Source organism: Furipterus horrens, unplaced genomic scaffold (assembly GCF_987537825.1).
Source record: "Furipterus horrens unplaced genomic scaffold, mFurHor1.1.pri manual_scaffold_2, whole genome shotgun sequence".
NCBI classification, from domain to species: Eukaryota; Metazoa; Chordata; class Mammalia; order Chiroptera; family Furipteridae; genus Furipterus; species Furipterus horrens.
Window position 1 is genome coordinate 103566206 of NW_028327172.1, and position 23061 is coordinate 103589266.

The following is a 23061-nucleotide window of genomic DNA, read 5'->3' on the forward strand; positions in this document are numbered from 1 at the left end:
CAATAAATTCAATAAAAATTTTTAAAAATAAAAATACAAATAATCATGAGGATATAAAGTACAACATAAGGAATATAGACAATGATATTGTAATAAGTTTGTATGGTGTCATGGAATACTAGACTTATCAGGGTGATTACTTTATAAGTTATATAAATGTGTAATTACTATGTTATATACCTGAAACTAATATAATATTGTACGTCAAGTATAATTGAAAAACCCAAAAGTTATTTTTTAAAAATTAATTGTAATTCAAGACTAGATCAATTAAACCAATTTATCACAAAAGTGTAATGGCAGAATGTTTAAAAGGACCTACCTAAGAAGCTTTCACAAAACTGAAAATATATTTATTCTTCCTGGCTTTTGCCCTGACTATAAAAATATGTGATTTTCTAAATGAAAAAATATTTCTTTATAAAATATCTGTTTTTTTCGGTTTTAGTGTTTTTTGCTTTTCTTCTCACTTTGAGGGTGGCAAAGCAATTGAAACATCAATTTGGCAAATTAAATACCATATACAAAATATTATTATGCATACATGTTTAGTAACTGATTTTTATAGCACATACATTTACAAACAAAAATTACATATCTAAAATTTATCATATAATGTGATCCTACTTAATTATACTGTAGGACTCAAGTTAAAAGGGTTATACCATCAGATTTGGAGATCTACATTTTAAATCAAATAACTTCTATAAAATGTAATCTATTCATAAGTGTAAAATTGAGCTGCTTTAATAATCACTTGATATTTTACATACTTGTCTTGAATTTCAAATTCACCAACTTTGATGAGTGACTTTTTTTTTTTTTTTGGTTTTTCAATTACAGTTGTCCCCTTTTCTCCCAATTTCTCTCCCCTACCCAACCCACCCCCTCTCCCTCAATCATATCCCTCCCCGTTGTCCATGTCCATGAGTCATTTATATATGTTCTTTGACTAAACCCTTCCCTTACTTATCCCCCTTCTCTCCCTCCCCCCTCTTGACTGCTATTCTGCTCTTTGTTCTATTTAGTTCTTTTGTTTGTGTTGTTCTTTAGTTCCCTGTATTAGGTGATATCATATGGTATTTTTCTTTCTTTGCCTGGCTTACTTCACTAAGCAAAATTCTTTCTAGTTCCATCCATGTTGTTGCAAATGGCAGGAGTTCCTTCTTTCTTTCTGCTACATAGTATTCCATTGTGTAAATGTACCACAGTTTTTTGATCCACTCTTGATGAGTGATTTTTTAATAAAAATGAAGTAATGGTTTATGGAGAATATTCACTGAGATTAGAAAAAAGAACCATAAAGTTTCAAATTTCTGTGTGCCAATTTCTGGTTTATTTTCCCTTATGCTCCTTCTTAGAAATCTTTCTTGTGCAGTGGCATCAACTAAAATCCATGGTAATAAATTTTTATTGCATTTTTACAGAAAGTCTTAAAAACAAAAGATGTAAAGACCCAAGAAAGAACTTATAACTGTATATTGGTCATTATTGTGACTTCTGTATATTCTAGCAAGATGTTCTCAGTAGAACTGTACTCACTCATCCCATCACTAATATTCTGAACATCATTAAATATACACCAAGTTCTGCACCAACCACTGGGATAAATAAAGAGTAGAACTGGTTCCTTCTCCTGACAAATTCAGGGTAACCAAGGAATGTGAGTCACAGAGAGGATTATAAGAAATACACCATAAATGTTTGGTAAGGGGCTACAATTCTCTTGAGGGGCAGTAATTCAGGTATATTTGAGCAATAGTAGTCATTGGTTTCACTTACTTGTAATGACAGCCCTCAATCTGTTTTTTTAAGTACTGGGACAAAATATCCAACAACAGCTTAATCAGAAATAAACCAGATGTAAAACTAAATATTTATTTTGGATTATTGAGGAACTAGTTCACCCATTGTTAAAACCCTTTTAAATTAACCACAAGTATTTCTGTTGATGACATGATCATAATCCTCAAATCCATAGAATGATGTGGCCCTGAAGGATTAAGAAAAAACTAAATTAACTATCTTTTAAAAATCCTGTCTTTAAGTATACAAAATCTAACTTTGGATGGAGTAATCTAGTGTGTGTATGCATGCATGCATGGGTGTGCATTCATGATTAATGTAACTGTGCAACAGACGTTTCTACCTTCTGGGTCATTTTACCAAGTTCTAGTGCCCTTTTTTGCTTCTTGGTACACTGACGGACAATAATATCAAGCACCTGATTCTTGTTGTTACCAATTAGATGATCCTATGCCTCTATTCACATTTATTTTCTTTTGTTTAATAGCGATAAATTAACTATCTGTAAATTATTCTAAATTGCTCAAGTTTAAGGAGAAATGCATAACAAGATAAGCCTTTCTGACTTATCTTGGCCTGTCTCAATAATTATATTTTGAAAAATTCTTGAGACAAGTTTCATTTTAATTTTTAGCTCTGTGTATGATTGAAATTGAAATTGTGAGTTTTTAGGCAAAATAGAACTAAGCCAGAAAAGTTTCTATTTAATTTTATCTAATAATATTAGTGCTCTTAAGTACTAACTTAATAAACATTTGCATTGTTCCAGATTTTGAGAAATAACCTCTTCTAATTACTTCAATATTTACATGATAGTATAGGTATTTTTTCTTTATTCTGACCATGATCAAATCAGACATCTTTGCATAATAGCCAGGCAGTGGAGAGAACTAGATTCTGATTCTTTCTCTCTGTGACTCAAGAAATACACTTAAACTTTCTTCTTTCATATATAAAAAGTGGAGTGGGGAGAATAAAAAAGATTCTCTAAGTTGCCTTTCATCATTTCTGCATTTTTGGTCATTTTTCTAAATCTTTTGTATAATAGGCAATGGGTTATAAACCAAGAATACAAAAGTGAATAAATTACATGGTCCCTGCTTTAAGCAGTTCATAGCCTATTGGGGGGAAGGGGAGAGATCTATAAACATAGTTGTAGTCTTATTTGAAAAGGACAATGATAGTTAATATTTAATGAATCCTAAGTATGTGCCATGCTAGGTATTCTGTGTGCATTATTTAATTTTTTTCTTCACAATAAAAGAGTCATTAAGGAAACACCATCATTATCCATATTTCACAAATGAAGTCACCAAAGACTAGAGGGTCACACAGCTCAAAATGAGTAGGAGACAGAGGCAGTATTTGAATTCTGGTGGCCTGGATGCAGGATCCATGGCCTTAACCATTAGGCATACTCATGCAAAATAGGAATATGAATAGAGAGTGCCAAGAAGACAAAAGTAAAAGCAACTGGAGGGCAGAGATAGCCATGCATTTCTCTTTGGTTGGAACAGCAGTCTATTTTATACATCTTTTCCTAGGTCATTTTTAATAGTGCTCCTCAAAATATCCCATGAGGATGATAATTATGCAGTCATCCTATTCATAGAGAAGGTTGAATTTGAGCCTAAAGACAGGTGGGAGTTTACCAGATAGAGAACCAGGGGTTTAGGGAGGAAAGAGGCTGCTCCAGGCAATGGGGATACAAAACACCAAGGCCAGGAAATGGAGCACATCTCAGGAAGAAAGGGCCCAACCAGGAGCAAATGCCCATGAGCAGATCCCAGCTCAACACTAACTAGCACAAATATTCTCTAGACCAGGGTGACCTTTAAAAATAAACAATATCGTGCCAGTCCTCTGACAACATCCCAATAGTGGTTTCCCATTGCTCTTAGAACAAAGCCTGAGTTCCTTACCAGGACTTACCAGGACTCACCAGGCCCCAAAGGGTAGCTTTGCCTGCTCTACATCCCCATCATGTACCTCCCTTCCCCAGGTTCACTGTGCTCCAGCCTCCCCTCTGTGGCCAGCTTCAAGACCCTTCATGTGATCTCCCAATTCCTCAGAGAGGAACTTTCCTGTTCAAAGTAGTCCTCCCCACTTCCTAGCCCCACTGAATTATCTATCATCTTTTTTGATGTCCCTATGGCTTCACCCATCAGTTAACTATTTTGTGTATTTTTTTGTATTTATTGGTTATCTGGCTCTGACATGGGAATCCCAGCCCTTGAAAGCAAAAGTCTTATCTGTCTTGTTCACAAGTACGTTGCTCCTACCAGCAAAGTGACCTGCAAAACAAAGATGTTTTATGAATTTTAACTGAACAAATGAAGTGTTAGGTACCATAATGAATATATTTCACCTCTAAGAGTACTTGCATTTTTAAAAAGGGTAAAAACAGAAGGCAATGCCTATCACATGGGAATTATCCTCTAATGCTTATATATATATATATAAACATTGAAGGCACAGATGGGAAAGAGACTCTTCTAAATATTTCAGTCTTTACCTGATGATATTCAATTTTACCCACTATGTAACTGCCATACCCATGACTAAGAACACCACTATAGTACAACAATTACTGCCATAACCTGTTATGTGCCAAATACTTTACATACATTATTAGCAAGCTTTTTATTTGCTTTGGAATAGCAATGTCTTTCCTATTCCTTCATTCCATTGGCACTTACCAAGGACGTAACTAATTAAATAAGAAAAAATCACTACATCTATGGTTCCTAGTGTATCTATGAGAATAACATTTCAATCAGAATAACATTTCAATCAGAATAATATTTCTCTTTTGAGAAGTAAATAGTACACAATTTTAAACATTACATATGGTAATACTATTGGCACTCTCAGTAAGCCAACCAAGACAATTATCTTTAGAGTATTTTAAGGTAGGATATTTTTAACACTCACTAAAGTTAATTTTGAAACAGACTGGCAGGCATATTAACAAAAAGGTGAAAAGTTTTAAGGGTACATGATACATAGGAGGATATATAAAACTCAACTGGGAGTGTTATCAAAATGAGAACAGCCTATTAAGATAATGAAAATTAGAAAATCCTAGCAAACAAAATACATTAGGAAGCAAAATACATTAAGAAATGCTTAAGAGCTTTTTTTAATTGAATTTTAATTCTTTTCCTCTGCCTTTGCTGTTATTTGCTAATGTACTTTGTAAAGGTTGAAAACTAAAGTGTATTTTCTCATTAGCTTCAATCTTTTCCACTGACAAACATCAGTTCTCTCCTTTTCTGGACCCTTACATCAAAATAAATATGTGTAGATGGTTTTTAACATGGCCTAGAACTTCTTCACATCTGACATGACAGCATCCTATGCCTGTTGCCAAGCTGTGCTGAAATATGTCAGTATCACACACCATGAAAAAATATGTCCCTCTGTTTTCTCAAAGTAGTTACCTTAGAAAACTTCTAAGTACTTTCTCATATCTTTAAAATGTATCCTTTTTTCCCCCCCTAGCTTTATGACCCAGGAATGACTTTCTCAACAACCTGGGTGCCATGGTTTTGAAATGTAATTCACCAAGGGAGGTAGGGACCCATGTCCCAGTTCCTGTGGGAGAGTAGTAATCACAGTGGCACCTTGCTCCAATTTATAAAACTTCTTCCTGTCTTAAAGATATAAGAAGTTTGTTTTTCCTCTGGATGAATCCAATAAGCTGAGTGTCACTCCAGTTATCAGGTAAAGGTAGGATGAACTGTATGTAACAAATGGTGCTATCAAGACCTCTTGAAGACTAGATATTATTTATCTTGAAAGCATGTACATAATGAATTGTATCTACTTGGCCACATGGGGGATGTAAATATTTTTCTGTTTTTCAATGTCTCAGTGTATTGCATGTGATGCACATCACATTCTTGTGTAAGGCTTATTCAGCAATAAACCATGTTTCTGTTTCCTCTTAAAAAAAAGGAGAAAATCTGGAGGTCTTACATTCACAAACAAAATTGTAGATATTATTTTTTGTGAAGGGCAATAATACAGTCATAGTGTGAGAATGATATGGGGCTTCCCCTGTTGTGCAGTGTGACCACCACACAGCCTGGTTTTCCTGGAATGAGGGCCCCATATAAGGAAGTAATGGGTTAAACTGTGGGAGGCTTCATTGCCAGACAAGCATTTTCTCCCATCAAAAAATAGAGTCAAAATAATTTTGACCAAGGAAGAGACATGGGTAAAGGGATTGTTTTAAGGAAAGTAACCTAGAAGAAGTATACAAGATTTATCAAAAATGTAAAGACTTGAGAAATCCATAACCAATTAGGAGACATAAGCAAAATTCATATAAAGAAGTGCCTCTGAGACATCTTTCCCTTTGTAAGGCTGAAGATGCCTTATGAAAATACCCATGATGATATTATAATACCGCATAGAATTCCACCAGAGTTTACTTCCTACCCTCCACCTCAGAACCATTTCTTCAAGTCTAATGTCCCCTGCTTCCATCATTTTGCCTCTATCCAACAACTTTGTGAAGAAGTCCTAGTTGGGCTCGCTGCCTGGTCTCAGTTGGAGCTTCACCATAGTAAGCTAACTATTGCCTTATGCTTGGCCACCTCTACCACCCCATTCTACCCTTATGGTTAGGAAGTCAGAGTCCAGAGCTTTGGACTCTTTTGCTATTCTGAGAGGATGAGTCAAAAAGAGGAATTGTGACTAATTTGGTGGAGACAAAGGAGAGAAAAACTAAAGCTGACTTCAATTATTCAAGCATACTTGACCATTAAAAAAATGTCCTGCTGACAGATAGAGAGGAGGAAATAAGTCTTGGAGCATAATGTCATAGACAAGGGAGAGGATTTCAGGAGCATCGCAATAATCCTCCTAAGGAAAGACTTTTGTGATAAAGCAGAGTGTCAAGGACTAAGCCCACATTCAGGGTCAGGAAGAAAAAGTATAAGCACCAGGGACTGACAGAGCCAAGACTGTGAAAGCAAAGGAAAGAAAAAATCAACAGAGACACTACAAACAATAATGAGATCAACAAGAATAGGATATTGCCTATCGATTTAACAATAGGTAATATAGTGATAGTCTTAAAGAAAAATGACTATTAGTTCCAACATTATTTCTAATCTTGAAATATGTCTTCACTGTAAGCTACATATTACTTGTGATGCATATCAATGTTTAGCTCATTTTTTAAAAATTTAAATATATATCATTAAAATAATTATATATAAAATGACTTCAAGTATTCTTCTTATTCCAAATAAAAAGAAATTATACTTCAGTATTTTCACTAGACTACTAAAAACACATCTTTTGTCTGTTGGAGATTTCTGTTTAAGATCTTCCTTCAAATCATCCAGTTTTGTGACTTAAGCACTCTGCTTAACGTATGGTTTTCTTTCTCCACTTAAACTCATTTCTTCCACAATGATGGCACAGAGTTATATTTTAAATATATGTCACAGATAAGTCCTTTTTTTCTAGACTCAGTCTAAACTAAGCCATGCTAAAGATTCTTACATTGCAAATGTCTGTTTCAAATGTCTCTCTATTTATTTCCCTTATTTTGGCCTCCCATTGTTTAATCTAAGGAAATAAAATAATTATGGTCATTTTCTATGTTTTTATTATTTCTATTTATGGTATACTGTATTACTGTCAGATATGCCATCTGTACTATTTATCAAATCCTGGCTGGTTTGGCTCAGTGGATTGAGCGTCGGCCTGCGAGCTAAGTGTCGCTGGTTCGATCTTCCAGTCAGGGCACATCAGAGAAGGAAAACTCTGACTCCAAAAAACCTCCGCTGCCTTGCGGCATACCTCTTCAGGGGAAAGGCTAAGGGAGTAAACCCCGACAGAAAATCCGGAGCCGGAGTCCCTAAGGCGGTTTGACGTTGTAGTCAACACCGGCAACTCCTGCGGCGCACCTGAAGCCAAGCTGTATTGACTCCGTCTTTCCCTTGGACCCTTCAGCTGCGAAGAGAGGGGGGGTCTGCTGCATGGGCAACAGCAGACCCTCCATATCACCCTGCCCAGGCTCTGTAGCTTCAGCTTCACTGGAGAGGACACTCCAGCGTCATCGCAAGATGTCGATTCAACACGGGAGGAGACAGATACCGTGTCACTCCCGAGTCGGACTGCACAACCATTCTCGGCGGTGCAGATAGACTCTTTTTTTTTTTTTTTTTTTCAGATTTAATGTGTTTTATTGATTAAAATATTACATTTGTGCCAATTTCCCTTCCCTCTGCTCCCCTCCACCCGGTGGCCCCCCTCTCTCCAGTTGTCCCCCCCTTTTAGATTATGTCCATTAGTTGTGCATACAGTTCCTCCCAACCTCTCTCCGTCTATTCCATTCCCTCCTACCATGATCCCCAATTCCTATATCATCTCCCTCCCTCTCCCCACTCCCCCTCCCTGTTGACCTCCCCCCAATATGCTTCCCGTACCCACAGTTCCTTTTCCACTCTCGTTGCCTGTTTAGTTTGCCTTTGTTTCATCTCCCTAGCTTCTGTTTTTTAAACCAGTCCCTTTAACATCTCATATAACAGTGGTTTGGATCTAATGAACTCTTTCAGTTTTATTTTGTCCTGGAAACACTTTCTCTGTCCTTCTATTCTGAATGACAATTTCGCTGGATAGAGTATTCGTGGTTGTAGGTTTTGGATTTTCATTACTTTGAATATTTCTTGCCAGTCCCTTCTTGTCTGTAGGGTCTCCCTTGAGAAGTCAGCTGATAGTCTAATTGGGACCCCTTTGTACATAATTCTTTTCTTCTCTCTTGCTGCTTTTAAGATTCTCTCTTTATCTTTAATTTTTGACATTTTGATTATAATGTGTCTTGGAGTGGTTCTCCCTGGGTCCAGTCTCTTGGGAACTCTCCTTGCTTCCTGGACCTGCAAGTCTATTCCCTTCCCCAAGTCTGGGAAGTTCTCCTTTATTATATTTTCACTCAATTTTTCAAGTTCTAGTTCATCTTCCTCACTCTCTGGCAAACCAATGATTCTTATGTTGGGCCTTTTATAGCTGTCCCAGAGGTTTCTGATCCTCTCATCGTTGCTTCCCATTTCCTCTCGCTGCATTGGTTGACTGCTTGTTCCTTCTCCATATTCCAGTTTGTTGAAATGAACTCTGGATTTTTTTTCCTCACCATCTGTCTCGTATGTGGTTTTGTTCCTTTCGTTATGAATGTTTTTTGCTTCTTTCTTATCTTTTTCCTGCTCTTTTGTGAATTCTGTAAGCCACCTGATAACAATGGCCCAGAACTGAGCTTCTGACAGGTTTCTTATCTGTTCATCTGTCAGGTTCTCTATCTGTTGCCTGGTGAGTTGTGTCACCGGGATTTCTATAGTTGTCTGCCTCATTTTGACAGATGCGTTTTGTTTTCTTGGGCTGGCTATAGGGGGCAGTGCCTGCGTACGCGTCACAAATCAGCGACCGGCGCCTGTCTGCGACCTATTTCGCAGCCCTGTGGTGCTTTCTTTGGGGGCGGGGGTCCAAGATGGATTCACACAGTTATTCAGCTAGGAGACCGGGATCCGTCCTCCCGCCCCCCTGGGCCTCACTGTTCAAGGCGATGCGGTGGCTACTTTCCCCAGCGCTGGGGTCGCGCACTGCCAGGGGCTTGACTGCAGCCGGGATTTTTCGCCGCCCCGCCGCTGTCCCAGGTGCGACCGCAAACAGCGCTGCCCTCTTTAACTCTTACCTGCCCAAATGGCACCGCTGGTTTATAACTTCATATGTTGGGCTTCCGTGTAGTTTTATTTTCTGGAATTTCTAGTTATCCTTTGTTTTGAAGTAGTTGTTGCAGATAGACTCTTAAGAAGCTACACCATCGTCTCTCGAGACGGACGGCTGCCGACGGACTATTTATCAAATACAATGTAAGAATTTCTCTTTTCTTCAAATGAAATGTATTTATATTCCCTTGTCTTTAAATGTAATTTTTATTATGATGTTTAAAATACTTATATTCAAAATAATTGGTCTACCACTATGGAATGGATTTTTAAGTCCTTTTCAGAATAAAACTACTGGCAGACTCTGAACTTTGTACAAACACCCAAATTCTCATTTTCTCTTTAAAGGTTCTCATAGCCTCAAAGAGACATGAAGCCAGTACAACACATCAAATTCTGCACTGCCTCTTGGTAAATAAAAATAACTATCATTTGTTGGGGGCCACTATGTGCCAGGCAATAGGCTAGACCTTTACTTACACTATTTTAATTTTTACTGTTTCTTAATAGAAAGGGTAATATCATTCTTCTTTTATAGAAAAAGTAGCTGAAGCTCAAAAAAACTGACATTGTACTCAATCATGCCACTAGCAATTGGTGGAACCTACATACAGCCTAGTTTTGCCTGACTTCAGAGTCCATGCTTTCTACTATACACATGCAATCCCCAACAAATCATTCTAAAATCTGAAAAATAGTTATAAATACCCAAATTAAATATGTTTGAATCTTGTTGTAGTTTAAAGTACCATGTTATATTAGCAGATGATACCAAAAGAGATGTAATTATTAACCTGAACTTACCTAAGTAAGCACTTCTAAATAAATTGTATTAAAAATTGTGTAGTTCATCAGACCTTCAAAGATGTAACTTAAATATTTGAATATTTGTCAAATTATTTATTTAAAATCAAACATTTTTCTCTATGACTCAGTTGAGTAGATATTTTCAATATGTTTGCTGTAACTTATCTTTTCTATAAAATGAGATTAGAAAGCTGCTTAAAGAGTATCTGTATCCTATTGTAATCTGCATGATGTTCTGCTCAATGTTGGAGTCATGTTAATATTTAATAGAAAAGGGGTTTAAACCAAAGAAACAAGGGGAGAAATAACTAGCAGTCAGCAGAAAATTAGTACATGAGAATGGTTCAAGAAAAATGGTAGAGTATGGGGGGCAGAACTGGATGAGTAGTGGCTTCAGTTGAAGTGCCCAACCATGGTGTAGTTTTCAATGAAAATAATTTAATGATTTTAAAATATCCTTACCTACAAGAGAGGTATTTTGCATGTCATCAATTCTAAGACTTACTTCTTTCACATTTTAACATTTCTGAAGTTAGATATATCTCATACATAATGGCATATCATAATCATCAACATTTTTTTCTTAGTGGTACATATACTAAATAGTGCATTTACAATAGATTGTGTGGTAACCAGTATCCAGGATGGCTCCCAATAACTCCCCACCTCCCAGCATTCACAGCCCTGTGTCATCCCCTCCTGCCTTGCACAGAGGTATTCTATATAACCAAAGGAAATGGCAGAAGTGACAGGATGTCATTTCCAAGATGAAGTTATAAAAGACCCTGCTGTTTTGTCCTAGTCTCTCTCATATCACCCACTTTGGGCTTTGTGGAAGTTAGCTGCTATGTTGTTGCACAACGCTATGGATAGCTCACCTGGTAAGAAACAGGCCTTTTGTTAACAGCCAGTGAGGAACTGAAGCTTCTTGCTAACAACCTCAGGAGCAGGCCATCTTGGAAGCAGACCTTCCAGCCCTGGTCAAAACATAGGGTGACAGCAACCTAGCTGACACCTTGACCACCACCTCCGGAGAGACTCAGCCAGAATGACCTTATGTTGTTCAGGATCTCTGACCCTCAGAAACTGTGTGCCATAATAAATGTTTGTTGTTTTAAACTGCTAATTTGGGGAGTAACTTGTTATTCAGCAACAGATAACTGATATAAATGGTCTCTTAGATTCAACAAAACAGAATAAAAGAGGAATTGTGAAAAGGGCCTATATAAAGAACTTTAAAAGTACTGTACATCCACTCTCCACCATCACCAAAGAGAGCTGAGAGGATGGGGAGGTGCCTGTTCCTCATTTCAAATCTATGAAAGGGGCTTTGATAGTATTAGTCAGAGAGGGAAACATGTGACCGCTGTAACTGGGCACACAAAGTGAGCTGGAGTCTGACTTCCTCCTGAAAAAGTCAATAAGCAAGAAACCATGGTTGGCTCCTGTGGCAGGAAAAAGGAAACAGTGACCACCTTGGCTTGGCCACAAGACCCCAAGTTTGTCAATCCAAAGGATATGTAGGTGAATTCCAAGGTTTACAAGGGGAAAACAAACAAAAAAACAGAATTTATAAAAATTGTGTATTTATTCTCTCATGTTTAAGCTTCAATCACCTTCAAAGTACTCTCCATCTGATGCAATACACCTATCAAGATTTTTTTTCTACTGCTCAAAACAGTTTTTGAACTTGTCAATTTTTAGTGCTTCTGCTGTGTTTTGTTTCACCTCTTCCACATCGGCAAAATGTTTCACTTTGAGGACTTTTTTCACACTGGGAAACAAAAAAAATAGTCACTCAGAGTGAGATCAGGTGAATAGGGAGAATGGGGTATAGGAGTCATGCTGTTTTTGGTCAAAAACTGCTGAACACTCAGTGCAGTGTGGGCAGGTGTGCTTATAAATCAGCCATCATGAAATGGGCAACTGCATTGAAAGAACCTTCAGAAAAATTCACTGAAGCTGAAGGCAGCCTCTCAGAAGAATGCCAACTGGTACACTGATACAGATGGGTTCCCAGAACACTCGCCTAGTTGGGGAAGCCTGTACTATAAGGGAGCCTGCCCTCCAGAAGATAATTCCAGGTTTTTTTGGTGTCCCCTCTCACAGATGTATTCCAGAGGTGGGCCACCTGAAAAGAAATTGGTCTGCAGCCACTTAAACTTGGCAAAAAGACCGCCTGAAAGACTAAGAGGGCTCTCAGCAGAGTGAGCCTCTATGAAGTAGATCACCAGAAAGCCGAGGCTGAGTGGGAAGCTGCAGCAAGAAAAATAATGCACCACTGCCTATGCCAGAAAAGATTCCAGAAAGTTTCCAAAGAATCCAGGAGAGAAAGACCCAACACCACACATCTTCCAACCCAGAAAGCATAAAGCCCCCCTCTTGCTCCTATGAAGGGAAGATTTTGTAATACCAGATAACTAGAGAGAAAGATGCCCTTCTGCAGTTAGCCCCAGCTGAGGGGAGGGAAGAAGATTTCACTATTGACCCAAGATACTGTCTCCAACTTAAAATAAATGAAAGACTTTATCACTGGGTGACCAGAAAATCTGACCTTGTCAACTTTTCATCTAGGAACCAGGGATGCCCTGAAAAAATTTTAGAGATAATGGGAGACAAAAATAAATTTGCATTTGAATTGCATCCAATGATCTGTGTTGGTTAAATATACGTGTTCCACAGTTCGGGAAATGCTGCATACTGCAGCCCCCTTTTAAGGACACATAAAGTATCTGAAAACCACATCAGGAAAGTTATATGCTTAACTTTCTTTAATCCTGTAAATCCCAAACTTAGTTAAGCACAGATCCTTTTCTGTTCACTTAGCATCTATATTCTGGAATCAAATAGTTCTCATGGAGTTACTTTGCCCAGTTCAGCCTAGATTTCTCTATCTTTAAAATAGAGGTGATAATAATAATATCTACCTCATATGTCATTGAGAGGGTGAAGTAACTAAATACATGTAAAGTACTTAGCACATAATAGTTATTCTATAAATGCTGGGAAAGAAAAAATCTGCAGAAAGTTCATAGTTTTTTCAAGTTGATCTTTTTTTTTTTTTTTTTCAGGGAAATATATTAAAGCTGCACTAAAGGATCAAACGTGGTTTCCAAGTCCATGAAAACTGCCTGCACCATCCTCACAACTCTGCAACTCAACAGTATTGGTAGCTCAGTGTCTAGTGTCTTCCCGGTCTCTGGCTTCTCACAGTTGCCCTCTTTGAAACTCCATTCATATTCCCATGGATCAGAATTATCCCTTCTTTGTGTCATCAGAAACCCCCTTCTTTCAGAGCTGCTAAGGAGCAGATGGCCTTTGAACTGTTTATAAACAAGTCTTATTTACCTCCAAATCCACAGCACCTAAGTTAAGTCTTATCACATATCAGGTGCCCAAGGACTGATTAACAAAAGTAAAAAGGGAAGGAAAAAAGCAGAAAAGAAAGGACTAAGCTGTATCATTCTGACATGTACCTTTCCTGGATTTCACCATGATCCACTGTAACATGGCACATGCTTTCCTGGATTTTTATATGGAGGCTGAAGAAAATGTACCCCAGGTCCTGAAGGAATAGGGAACTATTAGGGCTTGATTTTGGTTTATAGCTTTTTGGGGAACAAGAGAAGTGCTGAGCCTTGGGGGGGAAATAAGTCTCTGAGCAAGATTGCTCCCAGCCGTCCCCCAAGGTTGGATATTGTAAATAAAAACCTATTTTTCCCAACACTAATTGTTGGGTCATACACCAAGGTGCCATGTGAACAATCCCCCCTTTACTCAGCAACACAACTACATTTTTCCCCAAAGTGGTTGTGCCAATTGCTCTCTACCAGCAGTTCTTGCTATTGTTCTCCATCTTCTTACTGTCAAACTTTTGAATTTGGAATGTGAAATGATCCATCTCATTTTTATTTGCCTTCCTATAATTATTAATCTGGTTGATCATTTCTTCATGTATTCATTAGACTAAACTTCCTCTTCTATGAAATACTTATTCATATCTTTGTTTAATTTTTTCAATAAGTTTGTCTTTTTCTTACTGATTTGTGAGAGTCCTTTATATATCCTAGATAATAATCCTTTGTTGGTTCTATACATTATAAATAAATATCTTTTCTCAGTTTTTGGAACTCATCTTTTCATTTATTTATGATATATGTTAAATTTTTATAACATAAACTACCCTTCTAAGTGGAAGTAAGATACTTGCAAAAACATATAAACCAGAGGACTTCCTGCCAAGATGGAGGCATAGACAGACATGCTGCATCTCCCTCCACAACTAAGAAGGAAAACAACTACCTCAAAACTAGAGGCAACCCAAGTTCCAGGAAATCAAGCTGCATGGAAGTCCAACTAACAAAGATAAAGAAGAAATATCCAGACAGGTAGGAGGGTAAGAACCAGGGCAGAGAGAACTGCAGCAGCAGCAGGCCAATGGAAAGTGCAGTCACACATTTTAAAAAGTGAGGAGGGACACCTGGGGAGCATTCACAGTTCCTGACCAGACCTCACAGCTCACAGTTCCAGCGCCAGGGGAAATTAAGCCTCATTGCTTCTGACTGTGCAAACCAGTGGGGGTTGGGGTGGAGGAAGGAACTGCTTGTCTCTCAGCAGAGTCCACTTGTTTAAAGGGCCCCCACAGTCCTAGAACATCTGCAGACCCACCCACTCTGGAAACAACTAGAGAGGCGCCAGTCCCATACAAAGTGGGAGAACTGCCTGGAAAAAAGGCCAATGCTGAGCAAGCGATATTGTTCCCTCTCAGAACACTCCCCCACATACAGAGCCGCAAGGCAGTGAAACAGGTTGCCCTCTACTGATGAAAAACCTAAGGCTCTGCCTTTTACAATGTAACAGGAGTGACAGCTCTGCCTAAGACACAGAGGTAAACAAACATAGGAGCCTGTCAAGATGAGAAGACAGAGAAGTATGGCCTCAAAGGGGGAATGGATCAAGGTTCCAGTAGGAGAACCAAGCGACAAGGAGATAGCCACTCTAACAGAGAGAAGGTAGACAACCTAATAGATGCAGAGTTCAAAGCACTGGTGATAAAGATGATCACAGGCTTGACAGATAAGCTTAAGTACAGCAAACATATAAGGGAAGAAGTGAAGGCTATGCTAAGTGAGACGAAGGAAAATCCACACAAAACCAATGGTGCAGGGAAGGAAACTGGGGTTCAAATCAATGATTTGGAACATAAGGAGTAAAACAACAGTCAACCAGAACAGAATGAGGAAACAAGAGTTGAAAAAAATGAGGAGAGGCTTTGGAACCTCTGGGACAACTTTAAACATGCCAATATCCAAACCATAGCAGTGCCAGAAGAAGAGGAAGAGCAAGAAATTGAAAATTTATGTGAGAAAATAATGAAGAAAAACTCCCCATATATGGTGAAGGAAATAGACATACAAGTCCAGGAAGCACAGAGTATCTCAAACAAGCTAGACCCAAAAAGGGCCACACCAGGACACATCATAATTAAAATGCCAAAGTTTCAAGACAAAGAGAGAATTTTAAAAGCAGCAAGAGAAAAGCAGAGAGTTACCTACAGAGGGGTGCCTATAAGACTAACAGCTGATTTCTCAGAAGAAACTTTGTAGGCAAGAAGGGACTGGCAAGAAGTATTCAAGGTGATAAAAAGCAAGGACTTACAACCAAGATTACTCTACCCAACAAAGCTATCATTTAAAATGGAATGGCAGATGAAGTGCTTCCCAGACAAGGTAAAGCTTAAGGAACTCATCATCACCAAGCTATTTTAATATGAAATGTCAAAGGGAGTAATTTAAGAAAAAGAATATCAAAAGTATGAACATTAAAATGACAACAAGTTCACAACTATCAACTGAATCTAAAAAATAAGAGCAAAATCCAACTAAGCAAACCAGAATAGAAACAGAATCATAGGTATGGGGATCATTTGAAGGGTTATCAGCTGGGAGGGGGAAGAGGGAGGAATGGGGAAATGGTGCAGGGATTAAGAAGCATAATTGGTAAATAACAAAATAGACAGGGAAAGTTAAGAATAATATAGGAAAGGGTGAAGCCAAAGAACTTATATGCACGGCCCATGGACATGAACTAAGGGGGGGTGGGATAGCTGGAGGGAAGAGAGGTACCGGGATGAGGGAAGCAAAGGGGAAAAAATTGAAAATACTGTAACAACATAATCAATAAAATATACTGAAAAATAAATAAATGTATATATATACTAGGCCTCCGAACTACTCTTCCCCGTGTTTACTGCTTTTGCTACTGTTATTTATTTTCTTTAATAAATAGTATATGTTTATCACACAAAAATGAAAACACACAAATGAAAAACAGAAATAAATCTTCTTCCTTCTTCTTTCCCCAAGACACTCAATTCCTCTTCACTAATGCAAACACTAGTGCTAATATTTTTGTATCTGTGAAAATAGACTGTGTATTTATAAAAATGTATCAGTATATTCTTTTTCCCACAAAAATGGTAATCTACTACACCATTCTATTACTTGCAGCTTTCTTATAAAATATGTATATTAGAAATACATATATATGTGTACTTCTAGACAATCTAGATTATCAGTACAGTACACAGAATGGCTTCGTTTTTTTTTTGTTTTTTTTTTTACACCTTCCTAGAATTTCATGTGTATGAGAGAAACTGTAGACTAGTAAACATGTATCAACTCCAGAAACTGACTAAAGTTGAGTCCCAACTCCTGTTCATTAGGAGTTAGTTGTCCTTTTCGTTTCTGTTTTCCCTTTTGTAAAAAGAGGATAATAATGCTCCTACCTTGTATATTTGTTGTGGGAGTTAACTTAGATTATAGATGTAAAGTGTTTACTATAGTACTTGGTACACAATAAACATTTGAAAACGCTTTTATTATTCTCACAAGTGATATTTGATCTAACCAATACTCTACTGAAGGGCACTTAAGTTGTTTCCAAATGTTTCTATACTAAACAATACTGTCATGAATATCTTTGTACACATTCATTTTACTCATGTATGATTATACTTTAGAATCAATACATAGAAAATACATAGCAGAATCAAAAGCTGTATAAATTTTTTAGTTAGATATTGCTAAATTATCCTCCTAAGTGTTTGTATCAATCAACACTCCCACTAGTAATGTAGGAGAGTAAGTTTCCCTATGACTTGCTAACCACATGTTATCAAACTTCTCTTTGCCAACTTAATATAATGAAAAAAGTGGTATATTATTATAGTTTTATATTTGTTTTTCTCTTATTATGAGCAAAGTGTTTTCAGCTGTTTGAGTCATATTTATTTACTTTTCTGTGATATTTCTCATTTTTTTTGTTAGCTCATAGTCATTGTTTTTATTGATTTATATGTTTTTAAACAATATTATTTATTTATTTATTTATTTATTTTTAGAGAGAGAGAGAGAAAAGGTAAAAGAGAGGGAGAGAAACATCACTGTGTAGTTGCCTCTCACGCACCCCCAACTGGGGACTTGACGTGCAACCTAGTCATGTGCCCTGACTGGGAATCGAACCAGCAACACTTTGTTCGCAGGCTGATGCTCAATCCACTGAGCCACAGCAGCCATGGCTTTATAGAATATTTTTATACATTTAAAAATATAGCACTTTTATATACTTCAAATATTGTTTCCAATTTTATCAAGTTTCTATGTTTATGGTGTCTTTTTTTTTAATTTTCAAAAAATTAAATTAAATCATTTTAATAGACTTCAGGGGGTTTGTGTTAATTCTAGAAAGGCCTTCCAAACATCAAGATTATAAAGCCATTTCCTGTGATTTATCTGGTACTATTTTGGTTTAATATTTTAAAATGTATGCCTTTGACTCATCTGGAATTATGGGGGGATTGGAACATAGGGGTCACTCTTTATGTTTTCTTTAAAAAAGCTAACCAATTATCCCCTAACAATCTATTTAATGAAGCATATTTTAAAAATTGATTTGAAATGCCACTTTTACATTAAAATCCCATATGTATTTATCTATTTCATAACTTCCTATTCTCATACCAGTATCACAGTTTAATTAATGTAGTTTTATTGTAGCATATGCATATTAATATGTGGTCAGCAAATCCTTCCTAAATCGCTCTCTGTGTCTCTCTCTCTCATTCCTTGATCATTTTTCCAAGTAAATGTTAGTCAACTTGTCTAGCTTGCCTAGTTTTTTAAAAATCTGTTAATATTTTAGCTTAGGTTTATAAATTAATTTAGGAAGAACTATCAGCTTTATAATATTAAGGCTTCCTATCCAAGAAAATGGCAACACCTCAAGATTTTTCCAAGTGTTCTTTGTGTTCTTTAATAATATTTGAATTTTAATGCAGCTCTTGTAAGTTTTTTATTTCATTCCTAAGCATTTCATCTTTTATCACTATTATAAATGGGCATTTTCTTCTAGTATATCTTCTAAATGGTTGCTGTTCTTGGAGTCTCATTTACTTATCTTCAGATATAATCCTATGTGAAAATTATCTGCCCCCAAAATCCATCAAAATCTGAAGCTCTGAGCTGACCAATGGCTACTACTCAAAAGACACTACAAATGCCATTATGATCATGAAGGTAATATGCATCTCCTCTTAGTTTTGGGGACTTAGAATATAAATTTAAGCTATAGAACACTATTCAAGACCAGAAATGGTTTCATTGCCTTGAGAGTTTTTGTAATATAACAAATTTTTAATTATATCTCAATTTATCATACCATACCATGAAACATAAAATCTACTTATCTCTAGTCAGCTTTAATGTGATATACAACCTATATACATAGTGAACTCTCCCTAAAGTGGCCCCCAATGAAAAATGCCTGCCTTTACATAATCCCCTTCAGTGCAGAGGAAAATATTTCCTCCTTAGTCAACAGAATATGGCAAAGATAGTAGGATAATCATTCCCTTTGTTAGTTTACATTAGATGGCAAAAGTGATGGTATAGTCACTCCAGTGATTGTGTTATGTTATATTAGACTCTGTTTTTCATACTGGAGGGAGATTCTCCTGCTGGCCTTGAAGATGTTATACTGCCATGTTGAAAGAAGGCCATATATCAAACTCAATGGAAGGCCTCTAGGAGCTGAGTTGCCCTGCCTAATTGCCAATAAGAAACTGAGGACCTCAGTCCATAACTTCACAAACCTGCATTCTGCCAACAATCACAGGAACTTGGAAGAGGACTCTGAGTTCCAGAAAGAGATTCAGCCCAGCTGGCACTTTGATTGAAATCTTGTGAAACCATGAGCAAAAGACCTAGGTAATTTGTACCTAATACAGGGAAACTGAAATAATACATGTGTGTTGTTTTAAGCTTTGAATCTGTGGTAATTTGTTACAACAGCAATAGAAAACTAATACACTGTTACAAATCCTGTCCTCCAATATTACAACTATAAACAGTAAGTATCTCTTACAGTTTAGTAAATTCATGGTAGAGGTTAGTCCTGGTGAAATATCAGCATAATATAGTTTTATTCTCTCTCTAAATTTACAGTGGTGTGAGTAAAGAATTGCAGAATAACCCCAGATACTCCAGAGCTCAAAACTTGGACATAACTCTTGTATACCACATAGTTCAAAACTTAAGCTAAATATTTTTCATCAGCATTCAGAGTTGGTCTGAATCGTAATCTTTTGTAAGTGCAAGAGCCTATTTGAAAAATAAAAGTATTATGTTAATTTATAACAAAATTGGGGGAAAAGAGTCTTATTTTAGAATAATTGAAGTGCTTCATTTATCTTTGCCTCTGCTTCTTCAGTTACTCCTGGGGGTATAAATTTTTATGCTTTTTTCTTTTATGGTCAGAGACAAAACCATAAGACCCTACCCAGAGTTACAGCTCTAATAACAGTTGCACGGCAAAACCAGTTTTCTAGAATTCTACATAATACAGCTATTTGAACACTTGAAATCCAGCATCTGGGCTCAAACTTGACATTAAATGTCTCAAGTCTTAAAGCAGTCTGTTTCATCTATTTCATAGAGAACATTAAAATGTTGGCTTACAAAATAATACGTTCGCTGACCAAAATTTTTGATTCAAAACTATTGTTTCCATTAAAAGTTATTTTCTTTTTCTTCTCCCACATATTGTAAAAGACTATGAAATTAGTGTCTAATGTGCTATTTGGGTGTAAATACTGATGTATTATTCATCTTAGTCACTCAAATAAAATAATTATATTCAGTCACATTTTAGAGACCCTGTGAGTAGATAGCAATTTTCTGAAGAGGATGGGGATTTATACCACAGAGACTTAAAGGAGCTTGCCCTCACCAGCATCAGAGAAAAGAATAGACCACAAAAGAAGAAGACAAGGCCAGGCTCTATTATTTGTAGAGTCCTCTACAATAAATTGTATTCATCAGACTTCCAGCCAAGATGGAGGCATAGACAAACACACTGTGTCTCCCGGCACAACTAAGAAGGAATACAACTACTTCAAAACTAGAAACAACCAGAAGTTCCAGAAAATCAAACTACATGGAAGTCCAGCAAACAAAGATATAAAGAAGAAATACTCATCCAGACAGGTAGGAGGGGCAGAGCCGGGGCAGAGAGGATGCGGTGTGGTGGTGGTGACAGCGGCGACAGCAGCGGCGGGCCAGTGGAAAATGCAGTCACACATTTTAAAAAGTCAGGAGGGACAACTGGGGAGCATTCCCAGCTCCTCACCAGACCTCAGAGCTCACAACTCAGCACCAGGGAAAATCAAGCTTCATTGCTTCTCACTGTGCTGAGCAGTGGGGGTTAGGGTGGAAGCAGAAACTGCCAGTCTCTCAGCAGAGTCTGCTTTTTTAAAGGGCTCCCATGGCCCTAGAACCTCCGCAGACCCACCCACTCTGGGAATGACAGCCAGGGCAGCAGCTAGAGGGGTGCCAGTCCTGTGTGGAAGTGGGAGAAGTGCCTGAAAAAGGGGCGAGTGCTGGGCTGGCGGCATTGTTCCCTCTCAGACCGCTCTCCCACATACAGTGCTACAGCGTGGTGAAACAGGTCGCCTTATACTGATGAATCCCTAAGGCTCTGTCCCTTACAACATAACAGGAGTGACAGCTGTACCTGGGATGCAGAGGCAAACAAACACAGGAGCCTGTCAAAATGAGGAGACAGAGAAGTATGTCCCAAAAGGGGAAATGGATCAAGGTTCCAGTGGGAGAACTAAGTGATGAGAAGATAGTCAATTAACAGATGAGGAGATAGACAACCTAACAGACACAGAATTCCAAACACTGGTGATAAAGATGCTCACAGGCTTGACAGATACGCTTGAGTATGGCAAACGCATAAGAGAAGAAGTAAAGGCTATGCTAAGTGAAACGAAGGAAAATCCACCCAAAACCAGTGGTGAAGGGAAGGAAACTGGGGTTCAAATCAATGATTTGGAACATAAGGAAGAAAAAAACACAATCAGCCAGTGCAGAATGAAAAAGCAAGAATTGAAAAAGATGAGGAAAACTTCCCAAATTTTGCAAAAGATATGAACATACAGGTCCAGGAAGCACGGAGAGGCCTGGGCAAGCTGGCCCCAGAGGGGACCACACCAGGACACATCATGACTGAGATGCCAAAGGTGAAAGATAAAGACAGAGTCCTGGGGGAAGAAAGAGAGGTGGAGAGTTGCCTACAGGGGGGTGCCTATAGGATTATCAACTGATATCTCAGAGGACACTTTGCAGGCAGGAAGGGACTGGCAAGCAGTACTCAATGTGATGAAAGGTAACCTACAACCAAGATTACTCTATCCAGCAGAGCTATCATTTTGAATGGAACAGCAGATGAAGTGCTTTCCAGACAAGGTGAAGCTAAAGGAGCTCATTATCACCAAGCCATTACTATATGAAATGTCAAAGGGACTTACTTAAGAAAAAGAGGATCAAAACTATGAACACTAAAATGACAACAAACTCACAACTATCAACAACTGAATCTAAAAAAATAAAAACAAAATCCAACTAAGCAAACCAGAATAGAAACAGAATCATAGGTATGGGGATTATTTCGAGGGTTATCAGCTGCGAGGGGGAAGGGGAGAAGCGTAATCGATTGGTACAAAATAGACAGGGGTATGTTAAGAATAATATAGAAAAGTGTGAAGCCAAAGAACTTATATGCATGACCCATGGACATCAACTAAGGGGGGGTGGGATTGCTGGAGGGAAGGGGGGGTACTGGGCAGAGGGGAGCAAAGTGGAAAAAAATTGGGACTATTGTAACAACATAATCAATAAAATATACTTGAAAAAAAAAAAAGAACAGACATATAGATCGGTGGAACAGAATAGAGAGCGCAGAAATAAATCCCGGTCTATATAGTCAACTAATATTTGACAGAGGGGGAAGGAACATAAAATGAGGTGAGAAGAGCCTCTTCAACAAATGGTGCTGGGAGAATTGGACAGAGACATGCAAAAAAATGAAACTAGACCACCAACCTACACCACACACTAGAATAAACTCCAGATGGATCAAAGACTTAAGTGTAAGCCGTGGCACCATAAAAACCCTAGAGGAAAATATAGGCAGATACCCCACATAGCAATATTTTCACCAATACATCTCCTAAGGCAAGGGAAGTAAAGGAAAAAATAAATAAATGGGACTACATCAACCTAAAGAGTTTCTGTTCAGCAAAAGAAAACATCAGCAAGATGAAAGAGAAATAACCATATGGGAAAACATATTTGCCAATGACACCTCA